This window comes from Phasianus colchicus, chromosome 5, assembly GCF_987193195.1.
Source record: "Phasianus colchicus chromosome 5, bPhaCol1.hap1.1, whole genome shotgun sequence".
Lineage (NCBI taxonomy): Eukaryota > Metazoa > Chordata > Aves > Galliformes > Phasianidae > Phasianus > Phasianus colchicus.
In genome coordinates, this window is record NC_143440.1 from 25,418,873 (window position 1) to 25,430,769 (window position 11,897).

The 11,897-nt window shown below is 46.0% G+C and overlaps 1 long non-coding RNA gene across 3 annotated transcripts; it reads left to right on the forward strand.

Moving 5' to 3' along the window:
• The first annotated feature begins 1,286 nt into the window (after positions 1-1,286).
• LOC116229027 (uncharacterized) lies at positions 1,287-11,274 on the forward strand. Of its 3 annotated transcripts, none has more exons than XR_016466867.1 (5): positions 1,287-1,635; positions 4,793-5,449; positions 7,111-7,518; positions 7,865-7,935; positions 9,017-11,274. It is a non-coding gene; the product is annotated as an uncharacterized LOC116229027 (long non-coding RNA). The 3 variants fall into 3 exon arrangements; XR_016466868.1 differs by lacking the exon at positions 1,287-1,635 and having other exon boundaries at positions 2,193-4,869; positions 5,389-5,449; positions 9,017-11,273; XR_016466866.1 differs by lacking the exon at positions 1,287-1,635 and having other exon boundaries at positions 2,193-5,449; positions 9,017-11,272.
• Positions 11,275-11,897: the final 623 nt, after the last annotated feature.

An 11,897-nucleotide genomic window follows, 5' to 3' on the forward strand; every position in this document is an offset into this window, starting at 1 on the left:
TTAGGATGCTCAGAGATGGCTGGGATGCTTGGGGAGGGCAGGGCACTCTCCACCCCCCCGCTTCTCCCAGCGCTGCGTGTTGTCACGATGATAAATGAGAGAGCAAGGTGGGGAAGCTCTTGACTGCGCGTGGCCCGGGCCCCTGGGGGTTCGCAAACTACTGCAAAGCGGCAGCTGATAAAATGGTAACTAATTCAATTAGTGAAATTTAATTTAGGTGGAGAGCGGATGGTGGGTTTGCCAAGACCATATGGGAAACCAGTGGTGTTTCCATATAGAAGAACTTAATTTAAACAATGAACTCATGGGTCTTCATAACCCGGCAGCCAAAGAGCCCCCAGGAAGCCCTGCAAAGGGTTGGAGCGATTAACCAGACAAAGGCGCAGTGAGCCTGGCTGAAGCGGGGGAGCAGGGGACAGAAACCACTCGTGCTCAGGAGGTAAACACGGCCAAGTTGGAAGAAAGCCCTGCACACACCAGAACCCCATGTTTGCGTCTCTGCGTGTCCCCCACCCGCTTCCTCACAGCAACGTGCTGTGCAGCCCTGCCTCCATGGCCCAGCGGGAGGCCGCGGTGGCAGGGACGTGCGAGGTGAGAAGGAAGAGCGGGATACGTGCTCCTGATCAGTGGGGAAGCCGCTCTGAGGAGAAGTGCCAAGCTTCTGTAGTAGCTAATTAGAGTAAAAGGCTTCCTGTCTGTCACAGGCCGGCAAAGCAGCACGCCGGCCCCATGCACCAGGCACCTGTGCTCAGTGCACCCAGCCTTTGAGGAGGGAAGGAAGGAGCCTCGAGGAACCAGCAGCCCTGGGAGACACTGTGCATCTCATCTTTCCTCATTGGAAAGGGCTGCAAAAAGAAAGAGTAGGATTTGGGTTTAATTTGAGTTTGTTTTAGTTGGCACAGAGCCCTCATGGAGTTTGGAAAGAGTACTGTAATGGAGTTCTGCTAAGGAGAGCATTCCCAGACTGATGCTGTGGGTATTATCCTTCAAGGAAACAAATTTATAAGCCTAAAAAACCTGGGAAGTCTTGCTGAGAAAGCTCACCAAGACCTCTGCTCAGGGAACAGAAGCAATGCCACGTGATGAGAGCAACCAAGTGCCGCAGACAGACAACCTCAGCAGCAAATACCAGACACTCTGATTTCCCTGACACACAGACAGATGCCCCAGCATTGCCCGTGGCAGTATCTCTAAGGCACTGAAGTCTGCTGGGAGCAATTAGGGCTCAGCAGCAGGCTGGGAAAACTCCAGGAGAAATTCTATCTCAGTTCATACGTCTTGTTACAACACCCACACTCAGGATGGGGTCCACTTTGGTGCGTGGTTGAGACTCAGCAAGACACGTCCAAAGCACGTGGATAGGAGGTACAACTCCTGGCCTGTGGTTAGCTAGCACTGCACAGCTTCTTTGGATGGGAGTGTGTAGCAGAAATGCTAGGTCACAGCCTGAACCAGTGATTGAGCACCTGAGGGAAAGGCAGGGCCAACCCAAGGGAGCTCAGGTGTATGCAATGCACCTGAGTGACTGGGAGGGCTGGAGCCAGGATCCACCCCTTCCCAGACCTCATATAAGGAATGGCAGTGGAGTTGAGGGTATCTTGATAGGGATCCCTGCCTAGTAAGGACCTTCCAAGGGTAAGTAGTTTTTCTTCCTTTGTTTATGCATGTTTCTGCATCTATGGCTGCTGTGTTTGGGCTTGTTCTTATTTGCTGTAGCCTAGGATTGTGCTGCTCTACTATTATTGCTGTACTTTCCATCACATTATAGCATTACAAGTGGATTTAAGCATCCACATTTGCTGGGAAGCAAGACTGAGTAGGAACTCTTCACAACTGAAAAGTAGAATCCAGTACTTTTAATCTTTTAATGTGGTTTTATCTAAGAAATGTATTAAATACAAGGGCATCTAGGTTTGCCTGGTAAACTGTAATACAGTGTAAGTGTGCTTGAGTAATAATCCCAAATCATGCATTCAGTGCTAACTGTAACCACAGTATTGTGTACTGCTAACACTGAGGAATTCTCTCTGTGGGCTGCTATTTTGGGCTCTGGTGAAAGGCTTTTTTTTTTTTTTTAACTCAAACATATCCACTGAGGTATATTATGGGGGAGAGAAGGAACTTAAAAACATAGAAAGTTCTGCAAACCTTTAACACTTTTCCATCTATTCCAAAAAAAAACAGCTAAAATTTAAAAAAAAAAAAAAAAACTCTTCAGGACTGGCTGAGCAGGGAGAGGATGAAAGGGACAACAGAATTGCTGGCTTGAGACATGATGAGGGGAAGGTCTAAATGAGTCCCTGCACTGAGAAGGCCCTGGGTCCCATGGGTCTATTGGCAGACAGAAGAGGACGCAATGAGGCAGATGCAGTGCCCCTGCTGCTTGTTGTATGCTTGGCTTCCAGAGACTCTTGTTTGCAAACAACATCTGTCTCTTGCACTACTCCAGCACTTCCTTCTGCCAGCCAGGGTCCACCCCGTGGCTTCCCTGTGACATCTGCTTCCACCTGGCCAAGTTACCATGAGCAGGTGCCCAGAGGAAGAGGACAGCAGCACGAGGTGGCTGTGGCATCGCTCGTGTACATACTCCAGGAGGGAGTGTTACTTCTCCAGCTGAGGTACCCCTGAGTGGGAAGTGAGGAATAAAAATGAAGAAATGTTGTTCCAAATGGAAAAGGAGATGGGCCAAAGAAGAACTGAGAGCGTGAAGAGAAACCCAGATGTATGAAGGAAGAGATAAGGCTAAAGGTCTGGCACTGATATCTGAAAGATAGTAGTGGCTGAATTACGAGTGTATGAGCCCACCCAGGAGCAGGCTCACAGCAAATCTGCAGGATTTGTGCTTTTTTTTAAACTCTGGGCAAAAATTCTTAGGAACCAGACTAGTAACAACTTGTGCTGATGTTTGCATAGGTTATTCTCTCTACTCTGAGACAGCAAGACTCAAAAGATGCGGCTGTCTGCTATGCAGCAGAGAAGAGGAAGCTTTGTGTGGGAACTGCATCCCAAAACAATCCCTGTCCAGGAAGAGTGTTCCTTTGAGTGCACTCAGCAGCATCAGAGCTACTTTGTGCAAGCAGAAAGGTGTGAAATACCAGCAAACACATGGGACAAGGGGATGATGAGAGTTAGCCTATTGCATTGTAATGCTGATGAAGTACTATCCCAAGAAACCAAACTGGACTAAAATATAATGGGGACAACTGTTCACGCGTGCAGATAATAAGAAAAATGAGAAATCTGTAATTGCGATGAAATCCCTACAAACTTAGCATGGTGAAATTTGTCTTCAGCTACTCCCTCACTGGTTTTGAAAGCATCTGCCAGCAAATGGTGGGCATATCTTCATAGATGCTCAACAGAACCCATGTGCAGTACAGGCGCTGAGCTAACAGAAAACATGACAGACTTAAGTCTCACAAGGGAGCAAGGAAAAATCCAGATAGGGGCTTTCTGGGCTTTGTTTCTTTTATGCACCACTGGAACAAGGAAATATATCAATATGGAAGTTTAGAAATGGTTTGAGGTTTCGCGGAACTTGCATCAGAGTGGCCCTGTGCCTACTATTACCATAGTCCACAGAGGTCACATGGTGAAGTGCTAGTTTCAGGCAGCATGGCTTTGGGAATTTCAGAGGGTTGTTTAGAGAAGAGTCCAGGACTTGGCTGAGGTACTGATCAGGCTGAAATTCAATTTTTTTGCAATGTGAATTATTCACAATCAATGTAAGTACTTTTGTCCATGATCAGTAACTTTTCTATGAGAACAAGCTACAAACTTCCCTGGCCTATCTAGAGAGCCGCTAGCTTTTTGAGATCACTCTTGACAGACTCATTTTGAGTTTAAACTGGGTTTGCTGAGAAATCCATAAGGGGTAGGAAAGCTGGTGTTTCTCCAGCATGCAGCATTGACCAGCCACCTGGGTGTGCTCTGAGGAGCACTGGTGCTTGGTTTTCTTGGAGTGCTGGGCACCAGAACAGGGAAGGCTGCTCAGGAGGTAGCACAGGCTCCCTGCACCAGCATCTTATGTATTCTTATTGCATCATCACACCAAGTCTTGCTTGTAAGAAGTGAGATGACACAGTGCTAAAACAATGGGCAGCCTGTGATGGCGCTGGTGCCATTGCTAGTAGAGGGAACGTGCTCTGCGGAAGTATGGAGAAGGCCAGTGCATTCACAGAGACAAGAATAAACTGTTCTACAATAACATTTGGCAACAAATGCAAAGCATTGTTCAGTTTGCTGTTGTTGGGGTTGCAGAAGAAGGCAGTTTCTCATAGGGAAGCTACATTTCAGCTCAGTTCGCTGATCCAGATGGAAAACCAAGAGACAAGCCAATACCTCAGCCTCTGAGTTTCTCCAAACAAAGTAGGCTAGTTCTTGTTTTCAGCTGCATCAGAAGCTCCCTTTGTTTAGCTTCATTGGAATAGATTGATTTCTCCTATAGCCTGGATGCAAGTGGTTCTGCCAGTGGAAGCCCTGTATGTGGGCAGCTCCATCCCACACCAGCTGTGGGGTGTACGTCCCTAGTGGGAACCCAGGTCAGCACATCTGAGCAGATGGGCTCAGATAAAGAATGACAGGCCAAATTTTGAAATGTATACACAGCTGCAGATGTAACATCTTAGACTGTTGAAACAAGGAAGAGCAGCTACTGTCTGCTTTAGTAGCAGGAGATCTTGTGCTAGTCTGCCATGAGTTTCATGAAATGGATCACTCAGTGTAAACGAGGTTCAACATAACTCCAGTTTGATCTATCTATGGAAAGAAGGTTTGTTTTTTTTTTTTCCAGGATCTCCATCCAGTCTAGGTAGCAGATCACTCTTACTCTTGCATGGTGCTCTGTAGGACAAGTATCACTTTGAAACTGTAAGTTTCCTTTAATGGAAATTGGGGGCTGCGTGAGAGTCACCACCTTCACAGAGAATTCTGCATTTCCAATGGCCTGTGTTATTTAATCTTATCTGAAATGTTCTGAGAGCTGCCTGGCACTGCCAGAGCCAGCACCCAGCATGGGCAGGGCCAATGCACAGAGGGAAGGAGCAGTCATGGTCATGTGAGGCTTTCTCACAGGTGTTCCTTGGAGGATGAGAACTTCTTTATGATGAGCCATATGAGCTCAGTAAGATTCTCATTATGGCCGAGCTCACATGCCATATATTTCCTCTATTAGTTTTGCCTGAAGGCCTTCTGATGCCCAAAGACAAGATCCCTAGTAGTCAAGCTCATGGACCCAGTATTCACTCTTGCCTTTGCTGGTTCTAAGGATCAATGATATTGCCAAGTTATTTTGTTTGTTAGTTCGCCAACAGCAATGGAAAGCAAGAATCAAACTTTTCTTATGAAAAGCCATTGTTGAATTTTACTGCGGCAATTTTTTCCTACTAGGTGGTACTGTGACAGCCAGAAAAACAACAGCTGTAAGTGCTCAGAGCTGTGTGCTTTCCAGGTAATCTGACTTCCCATACAACATGCTTCTGGGGAAGCACTGACTCCAGCTGCTTCTGAGGAACTCCACTTCTCCTGCTGAGGAGACCTCAGCTCTGTGTGGGTTGCAGAGGATTTTCCCCATGTGCCCTCTGGTTGTAGATCCCCAACAGGGCTGACCATCCCCAGGTGAAGCCAGCCCTGCATGTGTTGTGAAACCTTTCTCTCAAAATGACTTAATTGCACCAAACAGCAATGACTATGGTATGATGCTCAGAGCATTTCCTGGGGAAAAAAAAAAAAGGACATTGTCATAGGCAGGGTCTTATACAATGCACTCCACAAAAGGAGGGAAGGAAGGTAAATATAGAAAATTGAGGAGATATTCTGCATTGAGAGACACAACAAAAGGAAAACTGCCAGGAAATGACTCCACAATGGGGCCAAATTCAGACTCCTTGGTCCTAAACACTCATATAGGCAACCCCCCTCCTCCAACAGCTGAACAGGGAGTGCCCAGCATCCCTGGAAGCTGGGAAAGCCCTGGACAGAAATCAGTGAGGCTCTTCCCACTGAGTTTGAGAGCTAAGCTCTTAATGAATATCTAAAACAAGCCTTTAGGTTGCTTGCTGTACGCTTTCAGTTTTTGCAGTGAACCTAGCTAGGTCCATATAAAGCATTTTTCTCTGCAGATATTAACAGACCTATTTACATTCACTGCACTCAGTGCCAGAGAAGATGTTGATACAAGCCCATTTATTCCCATGCTGCCTGGTCTAGGCCAGTCCTTGTACTCTCTAAAGTCAATGCAGAGGAAAAGAAGTGTTTCTAAAGGATAATTCATCCTATCCCAAGATAAATGGTGTTAGCAAGTGAAGGAGAGGTTAAACTGCTCTTTGAAGATGCCTCTATGGATTACCAGGAAGCATGACTTAGACTAAACACCTATTCACTAAACAAAGAAGGGATGAATCCCACCATTACGGTCTAAACTGATAATACAATACAGATGTGTGGAGCAGTAAGTGACCAGATGGTGAATTTATCACACTACAGTGTAGTTTCTTGTAACAGGCTGATTAAATAGTTGATTTGCTCAACAGACCATCTCAGCTTCATTACAAGAGCTAGTCTGGAGCCATTAGAATTCAGTGCAGGGCCCTGTGTATGTTTTTAGAAAATATGATGGTCTGGAAATAAAAGATTATGTGCAAGCAGCAATTTTTGGTCAATTAATCTAAGGTTCTCTGTACTGAAAAAGAATCCTGGCATCCATTTTTCCATGCTATGTGCAGAAATGATAATTAATGCCAAATTACATTTAAATGAACAAAACCACTACAATACATTAGGACTACTAAATATAGCCTCTCCATGTATTCCCTTGTGCCTCAGAATCAATGGTTTTGTTTTGAACTAGCAAAGATTTTTCTTCAAGACTCTCTGGGTTACGGAGCTATCAAAATGCTTTGACAAAACTGTATCTGGTATTGTGGGCACTGAAAACAAAGAAGAAAATAAAATAAAAATAGGGCTTTAATGAATCATCCTATCTGCTGGAAGCAGTTCCCTACAGGTTGAGCATGAGCAACCCAGCATCTCGCAGGGCAGGACATGCATGGGGATCCAGGGTCATGTCTTCAACTGCAGTCACAGTAGATCCTGCCATCTCTGTTCCCACAGCACACATCCATCCTTCGGGCCAGGCTACCCATAGTTTGGAGGAGGCGCAGTGAACCCAAGACCTGCTTGCATCTCTGTGATGCAAGCAGGAAGCTCACATCCATGTTGCCACCTTCCCTATACAGCTATGGGATGTTTCATGAGACCAAAGTCCTAGTGTGGGTGATCTCAGAGGACCTCAGCATGACTGCACAGAGCAGCAAGGAGACCTTTTGGATGGGGAGCAGATTGCCTTCAAAGCACCAAAGATGTCCTTCAAGAGAAGAAATGAGCTCAGATGTTCTGCCAGCACAATGCCAAGGCACTTATGGAAATGGTTTCAGAAAAGATCAGCCCAGTTCTTCCTCAACCTTTGCTGAGGAACTCTTAGCAAGCACTGCTGGGTCCCCCACAAAGCACTTTCTCCAGGTATGTCTTGTGTTTGGAAAAATCTCCAAAGATGTACATGTTCATAGAACCATAGAATCATTAATGTTGGAAAAGACCTTTAAGATTTAGTCAGACTGTGTTCATAGGTTGTCTAGAGAGGATCTATTTTGATATAAGCTGCCTGCCCAGGGACTTTTCCACTCAATGAAGTTTTTTCCAGCTGCGTGGAAAACCAGTAAGAGCAGGCATGTATCCAGCATTTTCAGAAGAAGTTGTGCTATGTTAGTGGCTGGCATCACTTCACAGAAGAAACAATGTTGAAAATAACTTAAATATTCTTTGGTCTATCAATCATTTAGTTTACATAACTTTGTCACTTTTGAAGGTTTTATGCAATCCCGGAGCTCAGAAAAGTGACTCTTCAGGGGAAATGCGGATCAGTAATTCAGGTTACTGGTGAGTAGATCTCCTGGGTCATGCCTTTGCAGTGAATCAGCATGGTCTATTGCTCTTGCTTGGCTCTGCTCATGAAATAGCCTAGCCATTCAAATCTAGCCATTTTTTCATGCCTCTCTGTCCCCCATGGAGCTTTTCTTCACAATAGGCCAAAGGGGAAGAGCCTAGAGGACAGTGCTTGTGGTAAGAATGAAGATCTGCTGGAGATTTAAAAGATAACACTTGAAAATCATGGGACACCTGAGCTATATAACATGACTGTCAAATCTAACGCTCTCCAAATGCCATTCTAATCTCAAGGGCACCTCCCACTGCTGCTTCTGCTCTGACCATCTCTCCACTGGTGCTAATGTCCCACTCCTGACAGACTCCACAGCTGGGACTGGAAGGAAATTCCCTTGTGAATACTATGTGGACAGTTGCTGTGTGATGGGGGGCCTGGGGAAGCTTCGAACTAGAGAACAGCAGGAAGGATAAGCTCTGATCGTCCTCTAGCCTCAGGCATTACCAATGCAAGGAAAGGATCTGGGTTTTGGTGATTTCTCTTGTGTGTGCCTATGTGTTTGTATTTTATCCTGACCAGTTAGTTTCTATGAGGCAAGAGAGCTGCTGAAGACAATGGTAAGGGTTGGAATTTAGATGGCGGGAGTCAGAGAAATGCAAAGAGAAGGATGATGAAGTGTCAGTCTCCTGTTAAAAGGGACATAAATGACTGATTTCAGTGCCACCGCTGTTCCTCCTTGATCCTTATCTGTCTTATGCTCATTTAAACAAATACACACTCTTTCATTTACCTCCTGCTACCAAGAAACTATCCAATTAGAGACAGAAATGACTTAGCCTCAACACTGTAATTCTCCTTTGGACACCAGACTTGAATATCAACCAGACTTGATTTAAATGACAGCAGCACCTTTCTCCTGAAAAATTGTGTATCATATGTTAGGAGAAACAGTTAAACTCTGTTGCCCATCTCAGCACATTCTCTTTTCAATCTTGCAAATAACCCAGTCTACACTTATATACCATTCAGCCAAGTTAATGAAAAACTATGATTTAATTAAATATTTTCTCTCTCAAGGCTTTGCGCTCCCCTTTTGATTTCTGCTGGAACTCATCTGGAGAAATATTGCCTCACTCAGAAGAAAGAAATTGATGGATAAAAGAGGAGAGGGAGTTTCTCAAGAAAGCCAGCAGCTCCGTGATCTCATGCATCCCCAGATGACAATAGCGCTCCCAAACCAGTGGTTCTCCGTGGCTGTGCGCACAGAGGCATGAAGCACAACCAGCTTTCCCCAGGGCTATTCTCCTGGGCTTGCTGGCCATTCCCTGGAAAGAGAGACCACAGGGCAGGATGGCAATGGATGAATCAGTCCTACCCTCATGGCTGCAGAGAAACCTTTTTCTCCGGTCCACTCCCATTTCTGTCTTACTGACTCTCCCCAAAGTCCAAAGTGTGGTCTGAGCATTTCCCTTTTTAGATGGATTGCATTTTTATTAATTTTACAGTAAATCACTTCTCTATTTCCTTTGTTTATGCTAGGTGGAATCGGTGATTTCCATGTCTGTGATGCATTACTTGGCACATGAGCACAACACATACCATCACTTCATCATACCCATTATTGACACCCCAGCTCTAGGACAAAAAGATGAAAAATCCATCTCTATGCTGTCACTTCCCTTTTCCCTCCTGCTCTAGTTCAAAGGTACCTCTGGAAACCTCAGCCTTGAGTTCCTCCATCCCAGCCTTCTTTAAGCAGGACGATCCAAAATGCCTAAGCAGCACAGCTCAGACTTGGCCCCATAGGACCTGCTGCTCCATGTCACATCATCTTCTAAAATCATGTAGCTAGCACTTTATCAGGGGGAGAACAGCAGCCTGGAAAGGAGGAGGAAAGCTTCTGTGTTCAGCCCAGGGAAATACAGCCTCCTCTCCCTGCTTTCCCCTATGAAAGCTCCCACCTGAACACTGGGCCCCTTCCGAAAGCAAACAGCTGACCTGCATCTTTTGAATATCTTGGCTTTTATGGCTTGGATCCCAACCTTAGCCATGTTTCAGTGCCATTTTCTCTTTGCTGAACAGCAGGCCTGGAAAGCTTCACCTTGCTGCAGTCAACGTGCATCCTGCCATGCCCATGCAAGGCGTTTTTCTTCAAAGGACCTGGTGCCAATCCCCAAAGGCACCCATTGCAGGAGGCGAAGTGTCTCCATGGAGATCTCCCCAGTGCCCTCTCTTCAGCCCCTCCCTCTTTTATTGTAAACAGCATCCCTATCTCTGCTGGAGCAGGCAGTTCTCTGCTTCCTGGTCACCTGCCTGCCCAATGTGCCTCTTGGCCTGCTGCTGCCTGGGAGAACAGCAATGCCACTCTCAGAGAGTAACCCACACATTACAGAGAGCTCTTTTTATTCTTGAGTTGCTTTCCACCCCCATCCCATTATCAGATTTGCCCGCGCTTCTGGTAGCAGCTGCAGCATCGTGCTGCCGGGGACCATGTGTTCAGGGGAGTTTGGAGGAAGGAGACCAGGGGCTGCAAACCCTATTCCCTGCTCCTTCCTCCTTTTGGTGCCTAGCACAGAACTGCTAGGTAGCTGGACATCCCTTCTGCATACCCGCATCCAGAGCATGCCTTGATCCTCCCTGAGCAAAGAGAAAAGGGTTCAGGTATCGCCCAAATCCCTTGGATTTACTTGGTTTTTTTTATGCTCCATATAGTCCAAAGACTTCATCTCCTACCCAGCATCTTCCACCCACCCTTCGTTGGGGAAACTCTGTCATCTATAGCAGGATTTTTCAAAGAGATTCAAGGAAAAATATGGAGGAGTAAATGCACCCATGTTCCTTCCTGCTCCATCACCCTTCTCTCTAATGCAGACAGCTGGCACGTACCCAGAACATCGCTACAGTTCTTCTGCTCCTCTCTATTTTGGGGCCATATCTTCACACCAATGAACATTCCGAAATAATTTCTCCAATGTATTTGGCACAAACAAGCTTTTCTCTGCAACACCACCTACTGCTCCTTGCCAGAGTGTTTTTTGTACTCAGCCCCAAGGAAACCTGCCTCTCCATTTCTGCAGGAATGCCTCTGGTGAGTGCCTCTCCATGGCAGGGTTTGCTGCACCAGGCAATGGGGTCCATGCTGGTAAGACTACATGCACCTAATGCCCCAAATGCAATGGTCCCGCATGCTTCCCTGAATCACTGACTTCATCACTCAGTGCCTCAGTTTCCCTCACTGGAGCACAGAGATTATACTAGTCTCCTTTCAGAAGTATTTTGTTGTCTTTGGATAAAGCAAAGCAGATAAACCTCTGCAAATGGATGAGAAGGCACTGTAGTTTAGACTCATAGAATCATCTTGAGTTAGAAGAGACTCTTAAAGGCCATTCTGTCCAACACCCCTGCAATGAACAGGGACACCTACAGTGAGATCAGGTACTCAGAGCCCAGTCCAGTCTGACCTTGAATGTCTCCAGGGATGGGGCATCCACTACCTCTCTGGGCAACGTGTTCCAGTGCCCCACCACCATTACCATAAAAAACTTCTTATATCCAAACTAGATCTCCTCTTTTTTAGTTTGAAACCATTTTCCCTTGTCCTGTCATAGCAGACCCTGCTAAAGAGTCTGTATTCTTCCTTCTTATGGCCCCCCTTTAGATACAGAAAGGAAGTTTCCTATAATAGGCAAGAAGGTACATCCTTGGAGCTCGCCACTTGGAGCTGGCTACTTTTCTGCTATAGTAGAAAGTAAAAATATTTCTAAAATCATCCTGGGGCAGAGTTCTGTCACCCAATTCCCATTACAACCAACAAAGTCATGCATGACTCTCCATCCTGTCAGGTTCACACTGTTTTGCATTGTCCAGCCATCTCCCAGCAGGGCCTTTGCTGCTCTGACCCACTAGCACCTTCACCTGGCCTGTGCATGGATCTAGAGGAATGCAGACTCACAAAACA